Below are 27,665 nucleotides of genomic sequence, written 5' to 3' on the forward strand. Positions count from 1 at the left end.
GTTGTGGGTCCTTCTAGTTGTGGCATGTGGGACGCCGTCTCAGCATGGCTTGATGAGCGGTGCCATGTCCGCGCCCAGGATTCGAACTGACGAAACACTGGGCCGCCTGCAACGGAGCATGAGAACTTAACCACTCGGCCACAGGGCCAGCACCAGGTAATGTTAAATTTTAAATCATTTTCATTTAATGTCTTTAACTCCTTGGCCAATGCCTCCCCACTCACTGCTACCCTCAGATTGTTTAATGCTGTCCTTCAGATAAAGGCGGAAAACTGTTCAACACAGTGCCTGACTCAGCCACCTTTGTTTCTCTTGGAATAAGACAGGAACCTTCTTTTATCTCCCAGATAATGGGAACGACCTTTCTCTTTCACTACGAGGCCTAGGATTCTATCCAAAATGAACTATTGCCCCATCACTACATGGCCAGAAAATACAGCGAGGGAAAAATTCTTCAGATGATCATTGAAAACTGCTCTTCACTTAAACTTGGTTAGCTGGCTGACTGGACCAACATGTGGTCATCAAAGACAGAACTGACAGAATTCATACTCATAACACAAAAAGCTAAACACAGAATGTTTAAAGAGCTAACCTTCTTAAAATTTATGTCTTCTTGAAAACGTCAATCTTGGTCTTATCTTCTGACCAAACTATAATCTTTTAATAAAATTTGTAGCTTTCTTTCTAGTGGTTTGGGAAAGAGTAAGTAAATGTGCTTTTAGGTCCAGAGACAACATAACTCATTTCTTACTGGAGTTTTACAGGAAGGATTTTTAAAAACCATTTTATCTGGAGATCGAACTAAACTTTTAATATTACATCTGAAAATGCTTTACAGCTTTATTCATCATTTTCCACTTTTTTTTTAATACAACCTTGTGAGGTAGGGCCAGCTGAAAGAATTATTATTGCCCTTTAACAGGTAATTAAGCAAGCTTGGAGAGGCCGAGTCATGGTCCCAGCTGGTGAGTGTGGCCCTGGGAGGGTAACCTAGATATTCCGCATCTCCGTCTTTAAATCTTTGGCTGAATTGGTAGGTAGGATGTGAGCTACTTTATGTAATGCATCTCAAGACCTCTTAAGCCACTTGGCAGTGGCTTCTTCTCCTATGGTTTTCTTGAGTCACCTGACAAGAAGGAAAAGAAAACTTTCTTCTCTACCCTAAATTGACTCAGAGGCTGGGGCTCTAAATTGAACTGACAAAAGACAGACTAACAGAAGAAAAAGGTTTATTTCTTATGCATATGGGGGGGCCTCACAGAAATGAAATGAGGACCTTGAAGATTTATATACCATTTGAGTGAAGGGCAATAAATTTGTGGAGAAGTGACAAGGCAAAGGAAAAGGGTTTTGAACTTTAAGGGGCAGTCAACTGTGGGAAGGTAAATATATGGGGAAATTAATAGTAAAGTTTGTCATGTGGATTCCTCTTAGCGCCTTCTCTGAGCTGATAAGAGTCTAGAGTCATCTCCAGTGATTGAGTCACTCAGTTCTCCCCGCTAAAAGGGGACAGGAAGTTTTCACAAAGGGAAATTTATGCACTGCTTTTAGGCAAACGGGGGAGAGTAGAGGGTTTTTTCTGTGTCTACTGTTTCTCACTTACCTTCAGTTCAAAACAAGTCTTGCGCCAAAGTATCACATTTTGGGGTGGCATATTCTGATCTCCTTCAGCCTGAAGTACCAGATTATGTAATTCTCCAAAGCATGGAATCTTGAGGCAGTTGTCCGGCAATCTCCTGTGCTCAAGAGCTGGTTCCCAAAGGCCCTCCTCCTGGGACTGGTAAACTTGGAAGGGAGGATAAAGAGCAAAGAAGTAACGGAGGAGGGGGGAGCTGGAAAGACAGACTCCGTCAGTGTTCATGTTGCCACAGCTGCGCTGGTTTGACCGCATAGTCACTGTCCATTGACTTCAAGGTGATTAGAATGACAAATACTTACAGGAACCCACAAATTGTGTCCAGACATGAATACACTGTGGCCAGTTGATCTAATTTTAAAAGACGGACAAAAATGGACTGGATACAATTTTGCCAGCGTGACTACATTTATTGTCAATGAGAAGGTCATAATAATTAACAAAAAAGTCACGTGTTGAATACAATATAAACAAATTGAGGCAGAGAATTGAACCAACTATCCAGAGGGTTAAAACCAAACCATCCTCCTCCCACTCCCCCTGCTCACTCACTCTTCCCTCCTCTCCACTCTCACCACCAAAGACAAGCCATCAAATTATTTTTGACACAATTATTTTGGCACGTAATGCCTAAGAACTTTGAAGGTATGAGTTATTTGGCAGGTCTAACCTTTAATTCTATACTTTGAGTTTGCTAGTTTCTCTAACATTTGTCAGAATTTTAGTTAACTATATTGAGTTATAACAAAAACATTATGTAAAAAGCAAACCCAACAAATACCAACAGCAGCACTGCCTCATTGAATTTATTTGCTTTCCTATCTTATTGTTCCAACATGGCTGGTTATGACAGCTCTTTCTGGTGCATATCAGGGATGAATATGCAAAGCATAATGAAACATTTACATATTTACCCATTTATGGCTCATATTACCATACATATGCTGCCAGTTAATGTCTGTGAAACAGGAATAAAAGAACATTCAGCTTTTTTACTGTCTCAAAATCCCATTTACCTTTGCAAAAGTAACCACTTTAAAATCCTTTCCAGGGCTTGTCTTCTTTAAGCTGGCCCTCGAGCCCCAGGCCATGGGCTGCTGCTGACTCCTGAGGCCAGAACACAAGGTCCATGATCCACTTACCATGTTGAATATACTCATTCTGGTCCTTTCTTCCTTTGCTCTATCAGAGAGTCTATTTGGATCCAGCAAGACTGTGTAATTCCTCTCTAGATCCTTAGGATCAGTGAACTAGCATGTCATTTCTTTATCCCGGGGCATGGTTGTGGGTAGAACATTAAGAAGATCCTGTGAATTTAGCAATGTAGTAGCTTGAGGCATTTTAGCAGACATCCTCAGGCAATGATAAGAAGGCTACTACCCAGATTGCTAGAACCTGTTGGAAATTCCACTGGTTGGAAATGCATACTATAATTGTGTACAATGAGCTAGCACAGTACTGGACATACAGAAAGTGTTCAAAAATATCTAATAAAAAAGCAAGGTTCAAAGATTAACAGACACTAGTCCACACATTGGTCAAGATCAATAACCAAATTAAGGAGATGATTTCTAAATCCTCCCTTCACTACTGCCACATGGTCAAGTCAATAGTGAAAGACAAAAAGTCAAACTAATTAACTGAGCAATTCAAGCCACAAAATCTTCTACTGTAAACTTTCTGAGCTTTAGTGCATAATTTTCAACTTTACATTGCAAATATACATGAAGATTTCTAAGTGTTTCCAACCTGTCTCTTTTAAAATGTGCAACACACATATCAACATCTGAATAACGTGTCAGATTATATTGTATTCTGTTATACAGGAACTTATAAATAAATGAAGGAGTATATGAAGAAGCCATTTGGTTTAAAACTAATTTGGCCTGACCTTGTTTTTCTAAAAGGGCATCACATGACCTGCTGAGCATGCATTGTGCATCTGCTTTAAACATTTACTATGACCCAAAGATGAGAATGATGTCCTTAAAGATAGGGATGTAACTCCTTCCGATATTGGCATTTCTTTAAGAATAAGAAGCTCTTCCTGGAAACTAAGGATTAGTTACCAACCTGCTGTGCTCACCTTGTGACCACTGACCTGCTGACCACCGACCTTTTGGTCCAGCTAAGCATCTCATGATAGTAATAAAAGAGATATTCCTGTCATATGTGACGTATGCTCTTTGTTCCAAGATGGTACGTAACCACTCTACACACCCCATTTCTTGGGTGCTCTTCCTTCTTGGGGAAAGAAGGCCCCAGCTATAGTCCTCAAACTGGGCTTATTATAAACTCACCTCCATTTTGATTTCTAGATTTACTACGGAATATTTGCATCAACAGAACACACATTTAAAATAGCAAAATAAGATAGTAACTACCCTTACTGACATTTCTTATAAACTGCACATGGAGTTATTATCTGTTCAGAATCAGCTTCCAGAAATATAAAAGGTCAAAGTGAATAAGAGTCAAGGCAAACGGACGTGTCTCCCTCTCTATCCTGAGCTCACAAGAACAAGAGACACAACAAAAAGCAGAGTCTGCTCTGCAGCGATGAACTGGAGAAGACTCAGACTTCCTAGGGGCAGAAGGAGACACCATCATAAAGCCAAGCAGAGAAGCAGAGTCGTCACCTATGTTAAGAAAGTGGAAATGCTGCTTTGGCCTGAAAGAGCTTGAAAATTGAGTTACAGTGTGCTGTTAGCAATGTAGGTAATTCTCTCAATAACTGAGCCTTGGGCACACTACATGAGGGTTTCCTCCTCTTGTCTACTGTGTTAGTCTACTAGAGCTGCCATAATAAAAACAGATTGAGTGGCTTAAACAACAGGAATTTATTTTTTCACAGTTCTGGAGGCTGGAAGTCCAAGATCAAGGTGTTGGCAGGTTTGGTGTCTCAGGAGGCCTCTCTCCTGGGCTTACAGACGGCTGTCTTCTCACCGTGTCCTCTCATAGCTTTTCCTCTGTGCATGCTCATCCCTGGTGTCTCATCTTCTTCTTCTAAGGACACCAGTCGCATTGGATTAGGGACCACCCTAATGACCTCATTTAACCTTGATTACTTCTTTAAAAGCCTGCTCTCCAAATACAGTCACATATTGGGTTAGGGTTTGGACACGTGAATTCAGGGGGACACAAAGCAGTCCATAACACCTACCCTGGGACAGAGAGCAGAGTAGATCTGAAGTAAGCCCCATAGTTTCCTATTGAGCTTGTACAATCTGATGAATTCCCTTTTGAATTGCTACTTTTTTGTGCTTGGAGGCTGTAGGCAGCTGAAATATTACTGACACTTGGTTTTGGGGAAATACTTTGTAGTTTAGAAGGAACCTTTACACATATGGGGTCGGTTTCGCAATTAGTATTGCTTTCACATAATAACAAAAGAAGTAGATTCAGTGAGATTAAAATGCTTAATCCAAATGTCATCATTAAGCAGTGTCTAGGCCTTCTGACTGTTTAACTTAGTGCCATGTCCGTATTTGAAAATTTCTGGTTAACGTGAAGACTTTTTACTGTAAGATCTAGAACAACACCCAGACCTTTATTCTTTTTCATCATCTCACTCGACAAGTTGGAGACACCTTACATTGCTGCTACAATGTAAGTGTGATATCAATTCTGCAATGTTGGATGAACAATGAGATCTGAAAAGGGGGATTGGCTCTTGATGTATCACTGGGATCCTGAATTTGGGTGTGGGAACTGAGGAATGGAATACAGATTGAGAAAATAAAAGGCAAAGCAATATTTCATGGATATGCATTTACAATCGTCACGATCTAAAATGCCACAGTACTACAGTAGGCCTGTGGACTCTGCTGTGACACCAGCCTAGAAGTAAGAGGCCCAGCTGTACTTCATTCTTAACGTGAAAACACACACTCACAGAACAGTGCGACCTTGAGCAAGTTGTCGATCTTCTTGAGCCTCAGCTTTAGCCTCCGTGAAATAGATTCTTCTGCTTTGCCCATCTCCCGGGGTCACTGGGAGGACCAGGCAGGGCACAAAGTCTGATACACACACAGGATCTTAATTGTCACCAGTCATTCTTTCTTCTTTCCACTTCCTAGATAAGCATTTCAGACATGTCTCTGAGCAAAGTAAATCATGTTAAATTAATTCTGCACCCTTCCAACCAAAACCAGTGTAAATATTTGCCTATTTTCCTATAAGTTCAAAGAATTTCCACCATATTACCATTAGCACATGGCTTGCCGGTCCATAGGCACAACCACACAGAGAGTAGTATCCCCATTTCATTTATGAAGACAGAGGAGAGGGAATGGAATTGTTAAAAAACTTGAGGGGGGACTGTAGTCACGGCCGAGAGCATGGACCCCGGAGTCAAACTGCCTGGGTTCTGCCCCTTGCTTGCTGTGACCAGGCCACCTGGGTAATCACGTCTGCTTCAGTTTCCTCTCTTTTGAGATAATAACAGAAGCAATTAAAAGAGTTGTTACAAAGATTAAAGAAGATGTATGGACGGTGCCTAGCACCTATTGTTATTGCTTTCGAACAGCTCAGCGATAGCAGAGCTGGCACCGGACCCTGTTCTGAGTTTTCTGAGATGAACCACTGCTTGTAGCATGGCTTGTCTATGAAAGGTAAAATCAAGAGGTTGCCAATAACTAGGGAATTCGGTCCTTAAACATGACCCATGTTTAAACCCACTCAGGGGCACTTCTTTACTTTTTTTGAACATGGAGCAGAGAGTGGAGTGATGGAGTGGTCAGACTTCCTGGGAAAGTCACAGGCACAAATCAACTTTGTCCCAGGTCTCCCTCTGTTGGATCCACATGGCAAATCTCTGTCCGCCTACACGCTTGCTGCAGGTCAGCTCCTCTGCTCCGAGGCTGCCTCTGACAAACTCCACGCTGCCCCGAAATCCCACCATCAGAAACGCATCCCTTTAGATTTTCATTGTTTTAAGAAAATTTTCCCAAGCCCCTTTCTCTAAGATAAATAGGCTTCTGAAGAGATGTAACAAGACTTTTTCACGAGGAGCTCAAAGGTCAATTTATGCCTCACGGCATTGACGTGGGCAAAATCTATTTAGTCATTTATCATCACTCCCACTTTGCTTCTGATTTTTTTCCTGGGCTTTTACCATGGGCTGATTTCCGGCTCCGTGTTTGAACATTCCTTGTCTCTTTCCACGTTCCTCTGAATCCAGACTCACTCTGAAGCTTATTTCCTTCACAAAAATTCTCTCTAATTGACTCTGTCTCAAAGAGCCTTTCTCTGCCCATGAATTCTCGTGCACTTTAATTGTCCAACATTAACTATATTGTTTTCCCGAAATACACAGTTTGTCTTTGTAGTGGGTGGGGTGGGAATGTAATCAGGCTTCCTAGCTAGAAGATATATTTTTCAAGGTCAGAAGCAATTGCTTTTTAGTTCCATGAGAAATGCTTAATATGCTGGCCATGCTCTAAAACCTGAATAAATATTGTATATGAATGACAGTCCAAACTCTTTTAGCAGTAAAATGAATATATTCTTTTAATATTTGCCCTTTCTAAAAATAATATAGTGTGCAGGCAGACTACACAAAACGTAAAGATGTTTAAGCAATACAGTTCACACAAATATACATTTTAGTTGTTTTAGTATTTAGATTCAATGTGTTACTTAAAAAAAAAAAATCCTCTCTGATCCTTGAAAAATGTTTTCAGAAAAAATATCCTTGTCAGCGAGAGGTCCGTCTGAGGCATTCCAGGTGAAATGCCCAGGATTTGCTTTAAAATATGCCAGCAAAAAGGAAAATCAAAAATAAAAAATCAAAGGAGGACCATTGAAGCTGGGTGTTGGGGACGTGGAGATGCACTCTACTTTTATTTATGTTTGAAATTTCCAAAGTGAAAAGAGTAATAAAAGAAAAATAAAGAAAATCTCAGACAATAGTGAAGCACACTCTCAACAACTTAGAACCCCAATGATGGAGGGGAGGGGTCAAACAGAAGTTCATTAATAGTCCCACAATAGGAGTCCAAAGCAGGCTAGCTTGATAACAGAACTGCAAAACTGGCTTAGGAGCCGCATCAAGGGTGGTTAGTTCTTTTTATGGATTCTTTGAAGAGTTGCTTTATCACCAATTGTTTGGATCGCTAAAAAGATGATATGTAGAAAAACAGTCGTCAGTGACTCAATCAAAAGTCAGAAGAGTCAGACCCTGAGTGGGAAAAAGCAATCTATTTTGCTTATATTTTTATTTCCATTTGTGTAAAAGAGTAATACATGGTTTTTCAAAAGACTATGTCTAATTAATCTAAGATATCTCTTTCTATAAGCATAAAACACCAATTCTCGATGATGAAAAATAATAGCAATAAATAAAAAGGTACCTACTCAAATATCTGTTAAGGGCTATTGCACTTCCAGGCATTGTTTTAGGTGTTGGGGACATAACAAGGAACGATCTGCAACCCCATGTTCCACTGAGTTGGGAGCAGATTTTAAAAATAATAATTGTATGTTATGTGAGAAGTGTCATTAGGGGAGTGGAGACAAATACCGCAAGGAAGAGGAATTACAAGCGCAAGAGGCTACACCACCTTATGTATGGTGGTCAGAGCAAAGGCTGCCAGGAGGTGGGAGATGAGCCAGGGCTATCCCTGATGGTAAGAGCTCAGGCATGAGCCTGGTGCATACCTGGTGGTGTGCTGGGAAGGCTGCCAGCGCCTGTGAAAATAATGCCTCCTATGTTTGAGGGGCAACGTGGAGACAGGTGTACCTAGAGTTGGTTAAGTATGAAGAGCACCATGGGAGGAAAGTATTCTCTTAATTTTGCTGGATAAGCAAAGCCTTAAAGTAACAAAAATAAATTTTAAAATATGTTTATACTCAATTACAAGTGTAGAATATTTGTTCAACATCGATGTTTCAACATTGGAAAATGCTAACTTTAAAAATATACATCAGGGGCCGGCCCCATGGTCAAGTGGTTAAGTTCGTGTGCTCTGCTTTGTTGGTCCAGGGTTCACCACCTTGGATCCTGGACATGGGCCTCCGCACCACTCATCAAGCTATGGTGTGGCAGAAACCCACTTAGAGGAACTAGAATGACCTACAGCTAAGATACACAACTATGTACTGGGGCCTTGGGGAGAAAAAAAAAGAGGAAGATTGCCAACAGATGTTAGCTCAGGACCAGTCTTCACTAAAAAAATATATATCATAGCTTTATGTAATATCTATCTATCTATCTGTGTATATATATCTCAAAATGACTAAGGAAAATTGTAGGATTTTGATAGTGATAAAAATTTAAGCAAGTAGGGTCAGGCCTGGTGGCACAGCGGTTAAGTCCGCATGTTCCACTTCGGCAGCCCAGGATTTGCTGGTTCGGATCCTGGGTGCGGACATGGTACCGCCTGGCAAGCCATGCTGGGTAGGCATCCCACATCTAAAGTAGAGGAAGATGAGCATGGATGTTAGCTCAGGGCCAGTCTTCCTCAGCAAAAAGAGAAGGATTGGCAGCAGATGTTAGCTCAGGGCTAATCTTCCTCAAAAACAAAAATAAAAACAAACAACAAAAAATTTAAGCAAGTAGAAGGATTTTAAAGAAATAATTTTTACAAAAAATGCTACTTACATAATTGGTTTTAATTAACTGTACTGTGTTTTTAAGTGGAAGCTTTCCAGTTCTCTTTAAGCTTTGTTGCATTATTATGAAGTACTATTTCATCATCTTTCATTTTCTATTATTTTATCCCTCTACATTTATTTTATATGTAACATGACACATATAATTCAAATTTAATTCTTGTCCGATCCTTAATATTAAATGTTTATATTTCAAGTCCTTATAAAAGTCAAATGTATAGACAAATTTGAGATATAATCTTTTAATGTTTTTAAGAAATAATTATTTCAACCCCTTAAAGTTGTGAATATAATATACTTGTACTTCATTTTTTTGTAAAGTTTTATTTATTTTTATTTTTATTTTTTGAAGGGGAAGACTCACCTTAAGCTAACCCACATTTAATGGTTCTCTGACAACTAGAGGATGCAAGACAAATGTTGTGCATCATTAGCAACAGTTACCTAACCCATTGGTACCATATTTGCATGCTATTTCAACCCCTCCATCTCCTTAGTAAATTATTGGCATGTTTCCATGCATAAATTTGTCTTTTCTGAATCTTCCCTTGCAGACTGAAGGTGTCATCGAAGAGGCACTGTCCCCTTCTCATGAGCACTCATCCAGGGTCCAGGTTCAAAATGATGACTGACTGCCTTTGACTTCCTCACACATACCCAGTATGCTGCAAAGTGCTGACGAGGACCACTGCTAGATGTCATCTCTGGGCCAGACAAGGTATATCCAAGAGGACTGTTGTAGGGAAGGCACCGTGCCCTGCACTAATCAGTGCCTCTGAGGTTTGCCCCAAATCTGTACAGCCCTGCCCAGAAAACTCCCAAGAAGTGCTTTCAGGTTATTGGTTGGGGCCCTGAATTCTATGTGGTTTTCAAATAACTGATGTGACATACAAATTTTCCACCCAGAAAATGATGTTAAAATGTGTCCATAATTGAAATTAGAATCTCAATGATGAGGCTGTTCTTAGAACTTAGGCATAATTCAGTGCTTCAAGTGATCAAACAAGGACCATGTGTTTGAACTATGTAGCACTAGTGATATCTTTAATTACCATAGCCACGCCACGAGGCATGTCTCAAAGGTCAGGACATGGTTCCGAGTGACATTGGAATTTAGGTCACACAGCAAAAGCTGGAGAAAATTGCCAAATCCTTAATGTATTTCTGTTATAACATGTAGCCCAGAAACAGTGATAACTCTGTAGTCATATTGCCTGGCAAGAACTGGTCATAAGCAAGAATTCTTGGTAAGATGGAGCCAGAAATCTTCCAGAGCAGTAGGAAGGCGGTAATATTTTCAGTGCGATTGAAAAGAGGTTTCAGAAGGGGTTCCTCCATCCCAGGAGAACACTTTTAAAAGTGAACAAACCTGTTCTCTATGTTTGTTCCTAAAATCTAACACTGCTGATTAAGACCAGCTCACACAGGGCAGTTATGCCAAAGATTTAGTCCTATCAGAAAAGAATTCTTTGCTTGTAAGTTTCAGAACCCCCAAATATGGTCATCCTACATGTAATCGCTCAGACAGTCAATCACACACAGGATATCTTATCAATACCTCATTTATAGTTGTTCACATTTATAGGCATTATTTTTTTAAACCTCTTCATTGAGTTATGGTTGACATACAAAAAGATGTACATATTTAATGTATATTTACTTGAGTTTGGAGATAAGTATGAAACTGTCACCATAATTTATGCCATAAACATATCCATCACCTCCAAAAGTTTCCTCCTGCTCTCTTGATTATTATTATTATTTTTTGTCATAAGAACACAACATAAGATCTACCCTCTTAGTAAATTTTTAAGTATACAATACAGTATTGCTAGCTCTAGGCAATATGCTGTGTAGTAGATCTCCAGGACTTGTTCATCTGTATAATTGAAACTTCATACTCTTTGACTAATATCTCTCCACTTCTCCCTCTCCACCCAGCCCTTGGCAATCACCATTCAACTCTTTGCTTCTGTGGGTTTGACTATTTTAGGTTCCTCACATAAGTGGTTTCATGAAGTATTAGACTTTCTGTGCCTGGCTTATTTCACTTAGCATAATGTCCTTTTATATTTACCTTCTCTCTCTACCGAGATACAAATGTGTGGTCTCACCGTGACTCATCTCTATGTGCAATAGTAAATCTCATGTACGTCCAACATTCCTGCCTTCAAACAGTTGACAAATCATACTTTACTATCATGGGAAAAGGATTTTGAGATGTTGCATTCCTAATAATCCATGGTTCCTAATTTTCCTACCATTGACCAGGAAGGAGAGGAATGGATATAGCTTAGATCCTAAGAGTTAGTGCTTAGAGCCAGCCCTGATGGCCTAGTGGTTAGAATTTTTCATGCTCCACTTCAGTGGCCCGGGGTCAGCTTCTGGGCACTGAATCACACCACTTCTCTGCCAGTAGCCATGCTGTGGTGGCAGCTCACACAGAAGAACTAGAAGGATTTACAACTAGAACATGCAACTATGTATTGGAACTTTAGGGAGAAAAAAAACAAAATAGAGGAAGATTGGCAACAGATGTTAGCTCAGAGCAAATCTTTCCCAACAACAACAAAAAAGAGTGGGGGCCGGCCCAGTGGCACAGTGGTTAAATTCACATGTTCCACTTTGGCGGCCCAGGGTTCACTGGTTCGGATCCCAGGTGGGGACATACACACCACTTGTCAAGCCATGCTGTGGCAGGCATTCCACATATAAAGAAGAGGAAGATGGGCATGGATGTTAGCTAAGGGCCAGTTTTCCTCAGTGAAAAGAGGAAGATTGGCAGCAGATGTTAGCTCAGGGCTAATCTTCCTCAAAAAAAAAGAAAAACAAAGAGTGCTTAGCTTTCAGTTTATACACACACACACACATATATTTCCTTGCTGTGCACATATATATTTCTTTATATAGTCATGCATCACTTAATGACAGGGATATGTTTTGAGAAATGCATCCTTAGATGATTGCATTATTGTGCAATCATATGGTGTACTTACACAAACCTGGATGGAATAGCCTACTATACACCTAGGCCATATGATACTAATTTTATGGGACAACTGTCATATATGTGATCCTTCCTTGACTGAAACATTGTTATGCAGCGCACGATTGTATATAGCAAAGAAATAGCCTTGAATACCAGGATTTTCTAAATTCCAAAGGATTTCCTTTTTCCAAGCAAAGCTTAGAATTCTAAACATAGTTTTCTCAGGAGTCAGGACATATAATTTACTCATCAGAGCAGCCTTCTCACAACTAGGCAGGACTAGTGGGACGAATTTGTTACTAACTGTGTAAGGCACTGTTATGGGCTGAATTGTGTCCCCCTAAAATTCATATATTGAAATCTTACTCCCCAATACCTCAGAATGGGACTGTATTTGGAGACAGGGTCTTCACAGAGTAATCAAGTTAACATGAGGTCATTAGAATGGGCTCTCAACCAATAAGCTTGGTGTCTTTACAAAAAGGGGAAATTTGGAAATAGACATGCAGACATGGAGAAAGTGATGCAAACATGAAGGTGGTGTCTACAAGCCGAAGACAGGCTTAGAACAGATCCTTCGCTCACACCTCTCAAAAGAACCAGCCCTGCCAACTCCTTAGTTTCGGCCTTCTAGTCTCCAGAAGTGCGAGACCATGCCTTTCTGTTGTTTCAACCACCCAGTTTGTAGTGCTTCGTTATGGAAGCTCTAGAACACTAATACAAGAACCTGGATGCATTCAGTAAACCTGAATTAAAGGTCCTGCTATGCACCAAATCCAAGATGGAGTCTGAGGATAAAGCTGTAAATGTGGTTGCTACTTTCATAGAATTTAAAACTTAGTAGAGAAGACCCTAAGCAAATAATCTCATAACTACTTGGGTTTATTTTTCTCTTCTGGCTACAAAGAGAAATGTAAAAGATATTGCAATGGCATGAAGGGGTTTGTTTTCTTTCTTTTTAAAACATCGGTCTGGGGCCGGTCCAGTGGTGCAGTGGTTAAGTTAGCATGCTCTGCTTCGGTGGCCTGGGGTTCGCAAGTTCGAATCCCAGGTGCAGACATACACACCGCTTATCAAGCCATGCTGTGGCAGCATCCTACATACAAAGTAGAGGAAGATTGGCACAGACGTTAGCTCAGTGACAACCTTCCTCACATAAAAAGAGGAAGATTGGCAACAGATGTTAGCTCAGGGCCAATCTACCCCACCCAGAAAAAAAAAAAATCAATCTTCTTGGAGCTAAATGCCAGCTGAGTGGTCCACTTACTTGTGCTGCTACCTTTTGCCCTTCCCGGTATGGTCCATGACTACGTGGGAGCTCCTTAGGGTCCTGGGGTCAGGGAATGCCCTTTAAGCTGAGACTTGAAGGATGGGAAGAGATGTCATGGTGAAAAGAGTGAGGAGAGTATTCTAGAGAAAGGAAACAGGTTTTGTGTTTCTTTTGGTGAGGAAGATTTGTTCTGAGCTATCATCTGTGCCAGTCTTTCTCTATTTTGTTTGCGGGATGCCTCAACATCATGGCTGATGAGTGGAATAGGTTCATGCCCAGATCCAAACCAGTGAAACTGGGCCACTGAAGTGGAACACACAGAACTTCAACCACTCACCCACAGGGCAGGCCCTGAAAGGAAATAGTTTTTAACACTCCTGCAACTCTCCCAGGTTTGCCAGGAAGTTTAGCCCAAGTTCACGTGGCTAGGAGTGTGTCAGGGCCTAGGTGCAAAGCGTGGTCTTACTCCTAGGCCTGTTCTCTCAGCCCTCACAGGACACCGCATGCCACGTTCATTGTGGCGTGCTCAGGAGGGAGATCTGAATGGCGTGAGCAGCACATTGCAGTTGTGTCATCATGAGGCGGTGCATGGCGAATGAGCACCAGGGACAGACAACGACATGACAACCATCTGCTGAGTGCAAGCTACATGCATGACACTCTGCCGAATGCCATGAGGAATATAAAGATGAGTAAGAGATGTTCTCCACCCTCATCCAAAATTTACTCCATTCCGACTAAGATGAGGACACTTCCTAGTCATTCACTTGGTAACAGTTTGGTTCCCCACTCCCAACGTGATCGTGTTTGGTGCAAGCGTTGCTTCAGGGTATGTGCGGCATACATGGTCACAGAATCTGCTTGGGTAGTGAGATGCTCGGATAAGAAATTTCAGCATAGTTGATGGGCCCCAAGCCTGCTCCAATTCAATTGAATCACACAGACAACCAAAGTGGCCAGATGGACTCCTTTGTCTGGACCTTTATTTTAGGTATAGCTGAACATCACTCATGCTTCCAGCCTTGGAATTTATTGAGATTATGAAGATCATACATAATAACATCTGATTTTATAACCAAAGACACTATTTTACTATTTAACTAGATACCACCTAAATGGGTGCTAAGGTTCCAATAATAATGAGTTGGAGATATATTAAATGTTTCACAAAATAATTTTATCTCTCTAGGATACATACGCCAAAAACGATATTACAAGCAGTTCAAAAATAAGACTTGCAGAGAAAATATGTCTCAAACTTCATGTAAATTAACATTTGTTTGTAGTTAGGAGAGAGCTTTCTACATTTCCCAGCTCAAAGTGAGCCCTAAGGACTTTTGATATGTCCTCCAGTGATTTAATTAAGAGATAAATGGAAGCTAGGGAATAGAAAAACACCTCATTGGAAAGGAAATGCGGAAATGAATAGGGAGGATAGGGAAAAGGTAGGGGTCAGGAAGAGAGCGACAGCCTCAGCAGAGATGAATTACCTAAGAAGAAGTGAGGTAAATACAGGAAGAAATACAGGAGAAAATGTCACTTAAGCCCTACGCAGGTGGTCAATGCATCTTGAAACTTCAACAGATTAGGGGTATCTATTGCTTTGAAAAACATTAAAACTATGTTGATCTTTTTCATCTTTCATCTAATGTGCTTATTCAGTTTCTCTTATTTTCATTTTATTGTTTCCTTGCCCTCTTTGCAGATAAAAGCCTTATATGTAAAGTCCTATATGTAAACTATAAGAGATGATTCTGTGGCCTTGCATGCAGCCATATGAGATGGGAGCAGAACCCTGACATGCGTCCATGCTCATTGGGGTGGAGGAGGGCAGGAGAGGGCTCAGCAGGAGGACGGTGTCTGCAGGCCTGAGCTCCTCCTTTCTTAAGGAGATCCTCAAAGCTAGATGCCCTTCAAACCCTAAGACTTCAGTTAGGTCCTGTGATGCCGTCACTCCCCAGTGGAGGCCATAGGGCAGCCGTTGGGTGTGAGGACAGTCTGAGCTAGAGTTGGACATGAGCTTCTCAGACTTTCATAGGCCACCTTCCAGCCACGTGCAAAGCGAAGGAGAATACCCAACCGTACTTTCCTCCAGAGACAAAATTAAATTGATTTCACGTGTGAATGAATAAAAAGATGGATGACTGTAGGCATTTTTCAGTTCTGCTCAGTTTATCGTGAGTGACATTTGAGGTAGTTTATGAACGGCAAACATCAAACTTTGAGGACATAATTATGCCTTGGAAGTATGTTAAAGTTACTAAGGGCGATGTTTAGATGATACTTATATCTAAGTGGCTCACATTAAAACCTTCCAAGACCATATCATAAATTATAGAGGAGATTGCCTGTTTGTGGAAGTGAACTCTATGTAGCTTATTAATTTTTCTGACATTATTCAGCATCCCATTACTGCTACATTTATGATTATAATAATTATCTAAGCAGCACTGATTCTAATCCTATAATATTTCAACTAGATTTCGCCAACTAGCCAACTCTTCTGGGAATAGTCAGTGTTATAATAATGGAGGTGAAGAACTCTAGAACTGGGATATACATTTAAGGGAAATATGTAGAGTGAAGGAGAACATAAGTCAGAATTACAAACAAGTGTATAAATAGAAAACAAACAAAATGCTTCTCCAACGTACCATAATACATAGTATTTTCATACCCTCTATCCATAACTTCTAAGTAAGAATTTATGCAAGGGACACAAAAGAAAAAATAAACAAATGGGACTACATCAAACTAAAAAGCTTCTGAACAGCAAAGGAAGCATCAACAAAACTAAAAGACAACCTACCGAATGAGAGAAGATATTTGCAAATCATATATCTGATAAGGGATTAATATCCCAAATATATAAAGAACTCATACAATACAACAACAAGAAAAAAAACCAACTTGATTAAAAAATGGGCAGAGGAGGGCCAGCCCTGATGGCATAGTTGTTAAAGTTCGGGAGCCCAGGTTTGCTTTCTGGTCATGGAAACACACCACCCATCTGTCAGTTGCCATGCTGTGGTGACAGCTCACATAAAAGAACTAGAAGGACTTACAGCTAGGATATAAAACTATGCTCTGGGGCACTGGGGAGGGAAAAAAAAGGACAGAGGATCTGAACAGACATTTTTCCAAGGAAGATATACAGATGGCCAACAGGCATATGAAAAATTCAACATCACCAGTTATTAGGGAAATGCAAATCAAAACCATGATGACATATCACCTCATGTCCATCAGAATGGCTATTATTAAAAAGACAAGAAATAAAAAGTGCTATTTATTTTTTAAAGTTTTAAAATTTTATTTATTTTTTAATTTTTTGAGGAAGATTAGCCCTGAGCTAACATCTGCCGCCAATCCTCCTCTTTTGGCTGAGGAAGACTGCCCCTAAGCTTAGATCTGTGCCCATCTTCCTCTACTTTATATGTGGGATGCTTGCCATAGCATGGCTTGACAAGTGGTGTGTAGGTCTGCCCCCGGGATCCAAACTGGTGAAGCCCAGGCCACCAAAGCAGAACAAGCAAACTTAACCACTGTGCTATCGGGCCGGCCTCCAAAAAAAGTGTTAAAGAGAATGTGGAAAAAAATGTAACCCTCATACACTGCTGGTGGGAATGTAAATTGGTGAAGTCACTATGGAAAACAGTATAGAGGTTCCTCAAAAATTTAAAAATAGAACTACCATATCATCCAGCTATTCTACTTCTTGGCATTTATTCAAAGAACGTAAAAACACTAATTCAGAAAGATATATGCACCCTATGTTCATTGCACAAGAGAAGACTTTGAAACAACCTAAGTGTCCATCAATGGATGAATGGATAAAGAAGATGTGGTGTGTACACACACACAGACACACACACACACACTGGAATACTACTTAGCCATAAAAAAGATGAAATCGTCCCATTTGCAACAACATGGATGGACCTTGAGGGTATTATGCTAAGCAAAATAATCAGACACAGAAAGACAATTACCATATGAATTCATTCATATGTGAAAGATAAACAAACAAACATACAAACACATAGATACAGAAAACGGATTGGTGCTTACCAGAGGGGAAGGAGGGAGGGGGTGTTGAAAAAGGTAAAGGGGCACATGTGTGCAGTGACACATGGTAACTAGAACCTTGGTAGGGAACACAACGTAGTCTATACAGAAGGTGGAATATAATCATATAAACCTGAAAAGAAATTTTTGCTAAAGAAGAGTAAGGAAAACCAAAATTTCCAGAATCATCTACAAGATTTCTTTTAAACGAGGCTAGTCCTGGGAATTCTAGCCTTCTTGGCCTTCCTTACTTACAGGTCCATCCTCTTAACTCAGGGAATCTGGATCTGTCTGGATCTGGAATCTGGATCTCTTTCTTGCACAGTGGACCAGAAACTTCCTCAAGGCAGTCAGCTAGGCCAATTGTAGGGCTCACCTCTTTGCTTCCCATCTCTCAGGGACCGCTGACCTTCATTGCCTGATGGCAAGTGCCTTGAAAACTATAGTTTCATGTACACTTTCTCTGGTTATTTTGGTTGTTTCAGGAGGAAGAATAAATCTAGCCTGTATTACTCCATCTGGGCCAGAAGTAGAAGTCAGAAAACAGATGCAAACATTTATGGGGTGAATATTTACAAGACTATAAATAATAAATGTAATATCACTTTTGAAACTATCTTTCACTGATAAAACAGCTTTTATGTTTTTAATCATTGCCATATTTCTAAGGTCAGAGGCATCTTTTTCAAGATTTCCCCCTTTTTTGAGGAATGGAAGGGAAAGAAGAACAGATGCGCTGTGGAAAATCAGGACATGGTCCGAGTGTGAGCCCCGATGAGAGGGACAGATGACTCAAATGCCAGTCATATTACTGACATTCGAAAGATGCTGATCAACAAAATATTTCATTCAATATACACTTGTATTTTGCTTTAGTTAGAGGATAGAGCTCCCTGATTTGCTCGCGATTTAGTAGATGTGGCATGAGAGCTGTAAAACAAAGTCAATACTAAATTTTAGTATCAGAATAGTAAAGCCTCAAATCGGGTAGGGGTGGTGAAAAAGATAAGGAAGAAAACAGGTTCTCAACACCTCTGCCTCCACCTCCCTATTTGGAGCAAAATGTGTAAGGAAGATCTAGGCCCATGAGCTTGGATAGAGACAGAACAACACTGTGCTAGAAAAGCCTCTTGCCCCGCACAGAGTCAGGGGGCCTCTCACATCGTGGGCTGTATTGCTGTGGCGTCCCGCAAAGTTGTGCAGTGACACCTGGCGTTTGTGAAATTCTGGCTACTCTGAGACTGGTGCTCGGGAGTGAATGATTTTGTCAGTGAACATGCTTAGCCATTCATTCATTCATTCATTCATTCATTCAGTAATTGTTTGTAGGGTGCCTGCTCAGTGCAGTTTTGCCATTCTCTACTTGTTATATCAAACACAGTATGTTGATGAAATATAAAAACTTATTTCTTCATTAAAAACAAAAAATTGGCCCTGAAAACAAGACCAACTATTTGTGCTTATGAATTGATGATATAAAAAAAGTGAAAAGTTCTAAAGAGTGTTATGGTGCTAAGACAGAAATTTAAATTTTTAGATAATTTGAGAAAAGAATTTTCAGGTAAATATTTTTCATATCTATGATACTAATAAAGCACATTTTATATAGGTATGTAAATCAGTTTCAATAAATATTTCTACCAGTATGAAATTACTCAACTGCTGAGTCGTGGCCTGCAGTAAATGTGTACCCAGTGGGGAAATTTCTTTCGCCAGACTTCCTCTTAGGAAAAACTCTGTGTCTGACTAGAAGAAGGTCTGGGTACATCCTGGTGGAATGGTTGAGATGGACCCATTTGGGTTCTAAGGCCAAGACTTCAGGGGAGGGCACACTCTTCACGTGACCAGGGGAGGCATTTTGTGTTTTTTCTCCTGAGCATGAAGATGGAGAGAAAAAAGAAGAGCTGAGATAACAGGCCAGGAAAAGGCACAGATGAACTGGGAGGTGTGTGAATCTCACCACGTTTTTATTCTAATGCCTACAATGTTGACGAATGCTGTTTCTATTATTTTGTATAAATCTTTCCTGATTTCCCATTTGAAATCTCCAGGAAAGTCTACACTGCTCACACATGGTTTATGTAAGTGAATTTTTTCAGTCAAAGTTTGAGTTTCATTATTTGGATCCAATTAATTCAGCCTAGAGACTGTCTACACAGAACAAAAAGCCAGATGGTCAGACAGGCCATGAGAAGTAAGCTTTTATTATTTACAAAAAACTGAAGTGGAGAATTTTGTATTTCCATACATAATGAAATTGACAGGATTCTGACTAAACTATTATAGATCTCTGAGAGTTCAGAAGGTTCCAGCTGGCATCAGAAATAAATGCGATTCTGAAGAAAACTAGAAATATATGTTTTTATAATTTCTATCTAGAAGTTCAAAAAATTTTCATATTTATCTCCTGTGAATGTCAAAACTGCCTTATAATTAACTTGCATTTTGGTTTCATTTTCTTAATAATAAAAGTAGAAACAGACATGGTCAAGGGGTAAATGAGTTTCAAAATGGGAGAGGATATAGTAAAAAGTCACTACCTTGATCAAATCACCAACACCTAACCAAACATATCTTCCAAATTTAAAAGGTAAACACGTTGGTTCATGGAAAATCAATTCGTAACTTCAGAAACAAGTTGGTTCATGGGAAATTAACTTAAAACTTTTGAAAGATTATGGGAAAGAAGAAGACTATGATCGATTATTGGATCTAGAAAACACAGACCACAGCTTGAAGTCTGTCATTCTTCAGAAAAGTTTTAGAATGTATTATCAGACCAATGATTTGAGAGGACAGGAAGAAAGAAAACAGTGATTTCTACAAATCTCTAAAAACTGATGCTTTACAAGAAGAAAGAGGATCAGCATTCTGGGAATCTTTTTTGTAATATAAATGTTTAAACAGAAATATTAAAATCAATCAAAAAAGGAGGCTGGCCCTGTGGCCTAGAGGTTAAGTTAGCGTGCTCCACTTCTGTGGTCCAGGTTCAGTTCCCCGGCACACCTACACCCCTCATCAGCAGCCATGCTGTGATGGCAACCCACATACAAAATAGAAGATTGGCAACAGATATTAGCTCAGTGGAAATCTTCCCCAGCAAAATAAATAAATAAATAAATAAATAAAGATATTTATTCACTTCACGTATTCAAAATTCTGCCCTTTGAATGCAAAGGACACAATTTTCTAGTGGGGCATGAGGTCAGAGAACAAAGCTGAAACAGACACTGATGGATCACCTCTGACCTCTCCTCTCTCTCCCACAATTGCCCATCAGTGTTTTCTTCATCTCTCTTAAAATCTGAAGACCTGGATCTTATGAAGCCCTTGCTTCTCTCAATGGATGGCTTTTGGGAAAAGGCTCTTGGGTTTAAAAACACTGTTAGTCTTTGAAAAGAGGTCATTTATGGCTTCAGCCCCAGCCTCTGTCAGAAATGTTGCGCTACGGACTGAGGAAACTTTTTGTTGACTCTTCAAGATTCAGTGTTTCTCCCAAAGAAATCCATGTGGTCCTTATCTCCTGACTCTCTTTGGCTACCCAGTTTCACACCATATCTCCAGGGAGCCACTAATGGCTGGACTGCTATAGCCTGAAGCCCCCAAGTTGGTTCCTGCCTATTCCCTGACCACCTTGTGTACTCAGCGTCCGGGTTAATTCCCTGGCTGATTAGCTTAGGTGCTCGCCTGCAGTGGTTCAGGCCAGGCATTTTATGCCATGTCCAGTTTCACACATACATATTGCTAGACCCATCTTTCCTGAGTCAGATACTCTCCCATTATTCTGGCCCTTTCCAGCGAACCAGTCTATTCAAATCCATCTGCCTCCAGAAAATGGAAATCATGTAATATAATCATACATGGCAAGTAAAAAATAGTTGCAACTTCAAGTCCTTTCTATTTTCCTGTATGGAATGAATTATATCACAAATTATTATCTAGAAATATGTCCTTTACTCTTTGGATTGAAAACCAGTAGGCTAAATGTCCATGTATGATTTGTGTTCTGTTAGAAAAAAGACAGAAAATGACACACTTCATCTTTTGGGATGCTGGGGCTCTCTGTAGGTGTCCAGCGATCTTTCAGCATGAACACACATTACTACATAGAAGCCAAGTGTAACTTCACATTTATTTACATAGAAATAAAGAAAAAAAGTAGAGACACAGCATTCAAAATATTCATTTAGTTGACCAACTCAAATACCGCCTTTACATGGTTATATTTGAATCAACACATCTGTTCAGTTAAGTAGGTATAGATGTGAGATTCCAAAGATGGAAATAAAATAAGAATGCTATTTTAATGGCCTAATATAAGGACATAGAGCAATCTTTGATTTCTTTTTTTAAAAAAAGCAACATCATGTAATACTGGAAATAAATGAACTATGTTTGCTCTAGCTATGGACATAAAACACCTGTGAAACAGAATCAGCTTGGGTGTCATAGACATAGGACACCTACTGTTTGAAAGAGAAACTGAGCTATAATTTCTAACATGTGTAGACATGTATTCCATATACATACAACACATGTGTACATATATGTTCATATATACATATTTAATCTGCTAGACTTTCAAGCATGATTAATAATATGGCACTGGGATTCTCCCAGGACCACATGCTTATCTCACAAACATGAGAACATCATAACCGGCAGATATACTGAAAGGGAGGAGCCCCAACAACAGATGTCATAACCGAACAGCAAAATGCTCTTCTATCACCGGCCTTAATTTTACCATATCTCAGTACTTGTCTCCCCGCATTCATGTGAATAGAAAAAGGTAGGTAAAATTGTGTTACAACTGTGCAGGATTTTGCCTCATCTCTAGCAGAGATCTCAATACTGGCTGCCCTTTAGAATCAAGCAGGGAGCATCTAAGAAAACTGCCTGTCCCAGGATTCATTTTTGGTCTTTTTTCTAACAGAACATAAATCAGAATTTTTTTAAGGTCAGCCTGGACATCAGTATTTTTAAGGTTCCAGGTGATTCTATTATGCACTGGTGGTTGAAAGCTGCTGCTCATTCTCAAGTGCATTTAATTTGGACAGCAATAACCAGACAGTGCCTTTCTCACATCCTTCCACTCAATTAGAAATGTCAGACAATTCAGTTAGTTTTATAAGCAACAGCAAAACAAACAAGCAAAAACGCTGCCTAAAAAAGAGTTCAGCCCTGTATACATATATAATAAAATTACTTAGGATTAGAAGCGAAGGGGGATTTGGAGGCTAGATGCCCACTCCTTCAGTGTAAGGGTAAGAAAGTGAGGTTCAGAGATGGAATACATTGCCTCAGATTCCACAGTGAAAGAACGACAGACTCAGCGATAGAAAACAATTCCCAAGTCCCAGTACAATGTCCCTAATATTGTGTGGCCTTATCCTTTCAACAGATACTTACTGTCCACCTATATCATATTCCAGACAACACTCTCTGCACTGCGGATAGAAAAATGGACAAGCTACAGGCAATGCCCTAAAGGGTTTGATAGTTAGTGGGGAAGACATGCTGGAAAGAGACAATACATACACACACACACACGCACACACACACACACACCCCCACACACTCAAACAATTGAGAAGGTACCAACCATAAAATAGCTCACTTTTATCAGAGTTTTCCATGTGCCAGGCACTGCTCTAAGCAGCTTAAGTGGATTCTCTCATTTAATCCTCACAGTGATTTAGACCAATGCTTTTCAAACTTCAACATGCATGAAAATCACCTGGGGACCTTGTTAAAATGCAGGTTCTGATTCAGTAGTTCTGGGGTGGAACGTGAGAGTCGATTTTTCTAACAAGCTCTCAAGTAACACTGACGCACTCATCCTTGAACCACTGTTAAAGTAGCGATGTTTGGATAGTGGTTTTCAAATTTAGCTGCACCTTAGACTTCCCTGGGGGTGGGGAGAGTCAGACAAGCTGATGCCTAGGTCTCCCCCAAAACAAAGAAATCCGAATTGTGGGAAAGGCAGCCTGGGGCTCTGTATTCCTTAAAGTGCCTACAAGATTTGCATGTGCAGCCAGGAGTGAGAAGCAGTGCTTCTCAAGTAGGAACTTCTCCACTTCGTGAGCAAGAAAGCTGAAACTTCTAGAAGGTCAATGAATTGCCTAAGGTCACAGCGCTAGGAAGTGGTAAGCTTGAGATTTAAACACGGACAATTGAACTGCTGAGCCCATTTTCATAACCATTCACTAATGCTCTCTTTTTCTTCTCTGTAATACTGGACCATTGGATTTTAAATCAGAAAATAATCTGCAATGATATGTCATATCATCATTTTTGACTGGGGTTAATTTCCTGTATTTTTACATTTGGGTAACAAAACCAGTTGAGATTATAACACAATCAGGGCTATAACAATGCACCATCTCCCCTCAACTCCCCAAAAAATAAGGAAATGTTCCTATCGAAGGCACATAGGCTGTTAGCCCTCTCTGTGTGAAACGAGGGAAGGAGACCCAAGGATGGCGGAGGGTTGGGAGTACAGGATAGTTCCCAGGGAATGCTTTTTTCAGCAACATCCTGTTTTGCCTTAATCATTTTACAGAAAACTGCAGATTATTTTACCAGCTAATCACACTAAAAAACAATTTTCTTGTAAATAGATTTATAGACAAATCCTCATGACGACCAGTAAGGACAATTAAGTTGATCCAACTGTGTAAAGCCGTTGTGCACAGCATGGAGGCCTTCAACATCAGCCGCCTCAGAGCATTTCCATCCCAGCGCCACCAACAAACAAATACCAAATAACATGTTTTTTTCCTAAATCCCCTAAGAGAATTTAATATGTGTGGCTTATATTAGCCCATTTTCATTTCATGGTGTGCTAAAATAGACAATTCTCTATCACAAAAGCATAGAGAGATCTCATCCAGATAAAATTTGACTCCAAGTGAAACTTTTAAAATATCAAAACCTAAGAATGTAAGGTTTTAATTTCAAAATGAGATAACTCACTCATTAAGCAGTAACAAAGTAATTTTCAGAGTTAAAAAAATAATTTTTCTTCCAAATATTCAGTTTAGTTAGCCCCAAGAACGAGTACAGATGAAATGTCAATGTCCTGCCCTGTCTATGTTCTTCTGAGATCTGATTTGCATGCAACTTTTCAGCCAACATTTCAGCCTAGAACAGAGAGAAGCTCTTCACAAACCCAAGGAGGCACCCCCCACATTTAACTTAGCTGTGGTTATGGTCTGAATGGTGAAATCCTGTTTCAGCTGTCAAGACATTTTGAACTTAAAACATACAGATATTTATTCATTGAGGTTTATTTACCAGCTTTTATTTAGCCAGGCATGGGTTGTCCAAAAATATTATCCTCACAGAAATATAATCTTTCATCTTCCCGTTTGATTATTAGTTTGATGAAAATGTTATTGAGAGCAATGGAATAAAAAATAGTAAGTTGTGTTTGCAGCTTCAGTCCTGCCTTCTTTTTTATTCTATCTTCTAGCTATTTGAAATAAAACAAACTGAAGGAGACATTGAGGTAAGACTTACAGACGAAAATTCTATCTTGCAGCAAAGACAACCACCACTAAAGAGGTAATGATCAAACAGAATCACTTTGGAATGACAGCAAATAAACCAATTAGAAGAGAAATGAAAGACACACTCAAAAAGGCACACATGCATACTGGAATTCCTTTATATCTGTCATCAATTTCCTACAACCTACCAGATTAGTATATTTTTTGACCTTCCAAAGACTACAGAAACTTCCTGTCCGGCCAAGCTGGAGTAGTCCGATTCCTCCCTGGTGCTTCATTATACAACGAAAAGACCCTAGACATAACACAGCAACAAGCTTAGGAAGTCTCTGAAAGGTAGAAAGAGGAAAATAGGCTGCCTGGTGACACTGGGACTTGAGGAATGGCATAACATTGAGTCTCCTGGTTTCCTGGTTGCCTCCCGTACATCTCAACAGGGCTCTGCAGAACCTCCAATTCAGAACCACCAACAGTACAGACAAGAAAACTCCAAGGAAAGCCCCTGCCCCTGGCTAAAGGAATGGGAAATGGTGGCCTAACAACCCGAAAACATTTTGGCAACACTCTCTGTGCGGGCTCATCCACAAGGCTCTGGGTGATGGCAGCCTGGCCTGTTGAAACCATAAGTAGCGGCGGCCTCAACCTTTGAAAATGCTGTAGTGGAGCTGGCAGCCCTGATGATCTCTGAATTGGTTTAAATTCATTCTTCCCTTTTTTTGAGCAATAGTGTACATTCACAGCTGAATAGCTCTGTGGTCCCATTCTGTCGAATCCAAGAAGTCCACCAACCTTCTTTCATTTGTTCTTGTGTCAGTCCCTTTCAGTTCAAATTGGCAGTGTTTCTTCTTGCATAATCCCATAATCTCTTTATTTATCAAGTTACAGTCTAGCCACACCCTTGGTTATCTCTTCAGAACATACTGTCTCATTTTTTGCAATGTGGACAGGTTGACAATTTTTCAAATCTTAAAGTTCTAGTTTCTTTTTGCTAAACAATGCCTTCTTCAATTCATCTCTCTCTTCTTGCATTTTACTATAAGTGGTCAGGAGAATCAAAGCTTCACCTCCACCTTGGAAATCTTCTCTGCTAAATATCCAGTTCCACCACTTGCAATTTCATTCAACCTTCCACAAAACAGTAGAATATAATTCGACCAAGTTCTTCGCCACTTTATAACAAGGATCATCTTTCTTCTAATTTTCCTCATTTCATCTATTCCTCATTTTCATCTTAGATTTCACTAGAATCACCTTTTAACCTATATAGTTCTGCCAACAATCTGTACATGATTATTTACACATTCTCCAAGAAGATGGAAGCTTTCTCTCTAGCACTCCTATTTTCTTTTTGAGCCTTCACCAGAATCGCATTTAACATGCATATTTCTACACAACAGTCCCTTTATAGAAATTTAAGGGTTTTCTAGCTTGTACCTCAAAATGCTTCCAGCCTCCATATTACCCAGTTCCAAAGCCACTTCCACATTTTAGGCATTCGTTACAGCAGCACCCAACTTCATAGTACCAAAATCTGTATTAGGCTTCTAGGTCTGTCATAACAAAAAACCACAGACTGTATGGCTTAAACAGAAATTTATTTTCTCACAGTTCTGGAAGCTGGAAAGTCCAAGATCAAGGTTCCAGCAGGGTTCAGTTTCTGGGGAGAGCCCTCTTCCTGGCTTGTCAATGGCTGCCTTGTCGCTGTGTCCTCACATGACCTCTCTCTCTGTGTGCCCACAGAAGAAAGCCAGGAAGAGAGATCTTCCCAGAAAGTGAACCCTGCTGGAAACTTGATCTTGAACTTTCTAGCCTCCAGAACTGTTAAAAAAAAATTCTATTGTTTAAGCCACATTAGTCTACTGTATTCCTTATAGCAGCCCAAGAAGACTGATATACTCACCCTACCCCAGTCGAACACCAGTGGAAACCCAGCTCTCTTTTCAGGAGGGCTTAGTGAGAAGGTGATCTTCCACATACCTCCCCACTCCCATGGGACCAGATGGGACCTTCCACTCCCCCTACTTGGTTGTGTCATTAAGGCTTAGCTGGGAGCTGACCTTCCATTCCCCACCCTGTGAAAGCAGGTAATAACAATCTGATTCCCCTGTTGGGAAAGTACGTATGCAAGACCTAGTGGCCAGCAGATCTTCCATTCCTCTCCTGGAAGAAGCAGGCGGTGCTCTGATTTCCCCACCAGGTTAGTGTCAGTGGGATCCATCAGCAGGCTGAGACTCAAGGAGACTGAATAAGGTGGTGTAAGTCAGCGGCGCCTCCTCTATCTGCCCTATCCTTGTTCATCAGGGCCTCATTGGGAGCTGAGTCTCACCTCCACCTTTCATTAAAGTAGAAGAAAGTAGCAGGATATAGGGCTACTTGGCACTCTGATACCTCCCCCACTCCATTCCACTGGTGTCTGTGGAGCCAAACAGGAGCTTCGTCTCCACCCTGAAGCACTAGAATGATGATAGTCAACTCTCTACTTACCCCCATCCCTAGGAGCAGCAGAGCCCAGGCGGATACCCCAACTTGGAAAACAAGGTGCTGTGAGTTGGTGCTCCACTTTCATCTGGA

Source organism: Equus przewalskii, chromosome 8, assembly GCF_037783145.1.
Source record: "Equus przewalskii isolate Varuska chromosome 8, EquPr2, whole genome shotgun sequence".
Classification (NCBI taxonomy): domain Eukaryota; kingdom Metazoa; phylum Chordata; class Mammalia; order Perissodactyla; family Equidae; genus Equus; species Equus przewalskii.